Raw genomic sequence first — 5,612 nt, forward strand, 5'->3', positions numbered from 1 at the left:
AGATTTTCAGGCAAATGTAGGGAGAAAAAAAAAAGTTCAATGAGAGAGGATATAGATTAGTGAGGGAGTAGGGGGATGGAAGAGTACTACCATAAGCCAGTGTCCTCTGTGACACCTGCAATAATTGTCATTGTTCTAAGAGTGAGGCACAATGGAAAAGGGGAATCCATGGGGATTCCTACAAGGTAGTGGAAGAAAGCACCAAGAGGGCAGAGCCCAGAATGGATACTTTGGAAGCTTTGTTTGTAAAAAGAATATAGAAAAAAAAAAGAGAGAGACCAGATGGTTATAAGGATCATACGAATGAGGGTCTAGAGTAGACAGAGATGATAGATAATGAAAAGGGTGAGAGAAATCTTTTTTGGGGGAAGGAGTACAAAACAATAAAAGCTAATGAACAGGACTAGCTGAAGGAGAGGAGGGGAAGGAGAAATCTACTTGACTGAGATGAAAAAAAGTGAGGGAAGAAATATAGAGCTAGATGAAAGCAGAAGAGCAGAACAAATAAAATCCTAAAGGAAAAGGGGTAAACAAATGAGAAAATGGAATTAGAGAGGAGAAGAGAGCCAATGGGCACAGGGCCACCTTAAAAAAAAGATTAAAGTAATTAAAGGAACATAATATAATATTTATAGTAAAAGAGGGAAAAATCATAATTTAAAAACAAATAATTTTAGAGACAGAGAAAAATATAAATCTAGCGCAAACCTTAAATGTGAATGGATTAAAGAATCTTATAAAAGGAAAAGAACTGACATTGAATAAGAAAACAAAACCCTATAATCCGCTGCTTCCAAGAAACACATTTAAAATGCACACATACACAAAATAAAACTGAAGAAATAGATAAAATTTTACCATGCCTCTCTACAAAATCATGTTATCAGACAAAGCAAAAGCAATCAAATAAAAAGAGAGATAAACAAGGGAATGTATTATCATGAAAGGAACTGTAGACCAATAGCAGTAATAACATACTTATAAGTAATTTATACCTTCTAAATGCTTTAACATACAGATTCATAGAACTATAGACCAATAGCCATAATAACATATATGTATAAGTAACATATAGCAAACCAACAGCAGTAATAACATATACTTATAAGTAACTTATACACTCTAAATGCTTTAACATACAGATTCATAAAGGAAACATAATCTGAGCTTCAAGAAGACAGACTGTAACACAATGTGACAGGAGACTTCAATATTTCCCTATCAGTGTTGGATAAGTCTAACAGAAAGATTAAATAAATGGTAAATATGGAACTAAACAAATGTCTAGAGAAACTAGAGTTAAAAAAGTTGTGGTATCTTCTAAACAGGACAGCAAAAGAATGTATGTGTGTGTATTTGCATCACATAGAACTTTTAAAAAATTGATCATATTCTAGGTCACAGAGATATTACAAACAAATGTAAAAAGGCAGAAATCAATACATCCCTTACAAATAATAACACAATAACAACAGAAAATTATTCAGGGACAACAAACAAAAGATACAGACCCAAAGGGAGACAATAATGAAATCTTAAATAATGAGTGGGTCAAAGAATAAATCATAGAAACAATAGCTATATAAAAGAAAAGATTGATGAAATAACATACTAGAATTTCTGGGATGCAGCTAAAGCAGTCAGGGGAGGGGAGAAATCATATTCTTGTAATCACATATTAACTAAATATAAAAAGATCTATGAACTGAGTATGCATTTTAAAAAATAACAAATCAACAAACATAAAATGACCACTAAAGAGGAGATATTAAAAATTAGAGAGGAAATAGATAAATTGGAACCAAAAATATAGAAATGATAAATAAAACTAGATTAATAAGGGAAGTAGTCAAATAGGAAAATGTATCAAAATAAACACATTCATTGGCAAACTCCAACTGCATGCAATACTCTGGACAATATGGATTCTTCATCCTTTTGGTTTTTCAAATATGGATGACTAGGCCCATCTCTTTTAAGTGGTCCCGAATAAAACTGAAGAGGCTCTTAGAATTCTAGGCTTTGATACAATCAGCAAGGCATTTGTAAACAGGAGCACCTGGAGGACATCACTATCAATAAAAGACATCTCTCTTCTAATTGGACCCTATCGGACATCTTCCCTGACATTGATAAGCAACTTCAGCAAAAATGTTTCTTCTTTTTTTTTAACCTTGTTTAATCTTGATAACCAAAGGACTGTTATTGTTAAACAAAATCACCTGTGATATTGCATCTATTAAGGAATCCTATAGGAGTTTATGTGTGGGAGATATTTTGTTGGAAAGAAGAAAGAAAATAAGCATTTATTAAATGTCTACTATAGGGGGCAGCTAGGTGGCGCAGTAGATACAGCACCTGCCCTGAAGTCAGGACGACCTGAGTTCAAATATGGTCTCAGACAAAATATTTGACACTAACTGTGTGACCCTGGGCAAGTCACTTAACCCCAATTGCCCCCCCCCTAAAAAAAAAGGCTACTAGGCATCAATCCCTGTGCTAGGTGCTATGCAAGTATTATCTCGTTTGACCCTGACAACAACCCTGGGAATAAGTGCTATCATTCCCATTTTACAATTGAGGAAACTGATACAGACAGAGGTTAAATGGTTTGCCCAGAGTAGGTAGGTAAGTAGGTAAGGTCAGATTTGACCTCAGATCTTCCTGACTCCAGTTCTGGAGCTCTATCCACTACATCGCTTAGCTGCCTCTGGTAGAGGCAAGAAGATAGCATCTTACTTTAATGACTCTATTCAATGGTCTTCCTCAAAGAATGAAAAATAAAGTGACAACAACTCTGCCAAGCTTCCATCTGAAGTTTGGATAAGCATATCACCTATACTTTCATCTCAGTCTGATAAAAAGAAATTGAATATCATAGTTCAAAGACACATTTTATTAGAGACCTCCCTTTATGTTGATACTGATCCATTACCATTGACCCTTTAGGTCTCTTCATTGAATCAGTTTCAAATCCACCTAACTAATGGCATCTATTTTTCATCTCTTCATCTTGTTCACAAGAATAACACCAAGTATCTTGCTAAGATATCCCTAGCAATCTCTTATCCATAAATCTGATAACCCTGTCAAAAGGTAAAATAAAATTAATCTGGAGTTCAAATCTTACCTATATTATTTACTCCCTGTGTGACCTTGGTCAATTCATTTAATCTCTGGGCATCAGTTTGCTCATCTCTAAAATGAGAGGATTGGGAGAGTTAACCTAGTGCATACATTTTTACTTTAAATCCATGATCCTAAGATGCTAGGAACTATAACTGATCCAGGCAAATTGACTTGAATTAACCAAAATTAGCTAGGTACTTTCTTAAGTATCTTATGTTTTATTTCCCTACTAGTCATTTTTTCAGCTGTCTCTTCTAATTTGCAGATTATTCCCCTAGGCTGAGAAAACAGAAGTAAAACAACAGTTGAATAATTCTACTTTCTCTTCCTTGTCTGTTATCATTGCCTCATCTATTCAGAAAAGTGGCTCATATCTTTTTTAGTCCTTCTATTTTCCCTAACAAACAAAAATAAAAATGAAAACCCTTTTCTAATTGTTGTTAACATTTTTCATTTAAAGTAATTAAAGTAATTGTACAATACATTTTTAACTGTCTCAGCTCATTCTGAGCTTTAGTCCTCCTCACATTGTTCTTACAGCATTATACTACCTATTTGTAATCATTCCGCATTGCCCGACCCTGCTTCCATTTTCTGTATGCAAGTGTAAGCTGGTCTATGAGTTCCATACATATCCACAATGGTTTCATAAAATAGCTCCCTGTCCCTCCTCATGGAATTATTATTTTTTTTTGTTGGCATTGTCAGAGTTTCGTTCTCCAGAATTTCCCCACCTTTTTTGGCCTATTTCCCTCAAAACATAATCTTAAATACCATGTTTTCCAAACTCTTTGAAGTAACATATCAATAAGAAGATATGCAAAGTAAGCTGATAGGGCAGTGGTCACTAAGCACAGCAACCTAGAGCACTATATTTGCCTAAGTCATTCCTTTTACATGGCAGACACACAGTTTTTCCAAAGTACTTCCATTCCTCAATTAACTTGTTAATAATTAATAACAATTATTAATGTTGTTTTATACTGGTATATTAATATAATTTACATAGTGATGTTAATACAATTTATATATTTATAAAATTATAATTATAATAATCAATTGATAGTTGGTAATAATTAGCCTTAACAATAGTTACAATTAACATAATGATAGCTAACATTTAAATAACACCTACTATGTGCCAGGCACTATGCTAAGCACTTCATAATTATTATCTCATTTGATCCTCACAGCAACCCCTGGAGAGTGATGCTATCCCATTTTACAGGTGAGGAAACTGGGGGACAGAGATTAAGTGATTTGTCCAGGGTCACACAGCTAGGAAGTGTCTAAGGCTAAATTTGAATTTGGATCTTCCTGATGCCAGGCCCAGCACTCCAGCCCCTGTGCTACCTAGCTGCCTCAAGTGCTATTGGAATTGAATAAAAGCATGAAACAATTAATAAATCAATAAGTCAATCCATCTCAACATTTATATATTGTGATGATGCCTAGTTTATACCTGAACATCTCAATATTTGAATGTCTACTCCTAGAAGACTAAAGAAGGTAGAAGACCCACTTTTCTGAGTAGATAAGGCAACAATAAAGGACAATAGAGAGAAAGTAGAACTATTCGGCTATTGTTTTGCTTCTATTTTATTAGTTTAAATTCTGTTTTATTAGATTGAATTCAATCAATTCAATAAATGTATTAAGGACTCATTATTTTTCAGTGTTACACTGAGCTCTACATCAAATAAATAAGACACTATACTTGCCTTCATGGAGCTTACAATCTGGTAAGGAAATATGATTCATTCAAATGCAACTAAGTCAGTCAATTAGCATGTATTAAATGCTCAATACATGTCAGCTGCCATGCTAAATGGGGAGGACAAAAATTTAAAAAGGCAAAGGCAAAAAAAACAGACCTTGCTCTCAAGGAGTTCATAGTCTTACAAGGCAGAAGACATGCAAACAACTGCATGCACCATATGTGTGTAGATGGACAGACAGGCAGACAGATAGACAGACCGATAGATAGAGATGTATCTATGTATAGTCTTAGATGGAGGTCACTAAGGTTAAGGAAGACTGTGAAAGATTTGCATACCTTATAAAACTATAATATAAAATGTAGAAAGTATGCCCTGGATCACTGGCCAAAAGACAGGCTTTCTATATCTGCCCCTCAGAGTTCTAGGTTACCCTGAGGAGCTTCAAGTTATCTCTCTTCTCTATGCCATTGGCTCAATCCCCTACAGGCTACATTTCCATCCTCCTACTAGTGAATGATGCCATTCTCTGGCATCCAAATTCCGTTTGCTCACTTAGTAAGTCAAACAAAAAACATTTTCGTCAAAGTCAATACAATTGATTAAGTTTCAGCCATTGTGCTAAGCACTAGGGATACAAATATGAAAAAGACAGAGTCCTGGACCTCAAGAAGCTTACAATCTAATGGAGGAAAACAAAATGCAAAAGGAAGCTGAAAGAGGGCAGAGGAAAGTTAGGTGGGGCACAGGGATGTGATGGAAAAG

This window comes from Vombatus ursinus, unplaced genomic scaffold, assembly GCF_900497805.2.
Source record: "Vombatus ursinus unplaced genomic scaffold, bare-nosed wombat genome assembly UNPS02005659.1, whole genome shotgun sequence".
Taxonomy (NCBI): domain Eukaryota; kingdom Metazoa; phylum Chordata; class Mammalia; order Diprotodontia; family Vombatidae; genus Vombatus; species Vombatus ursinus.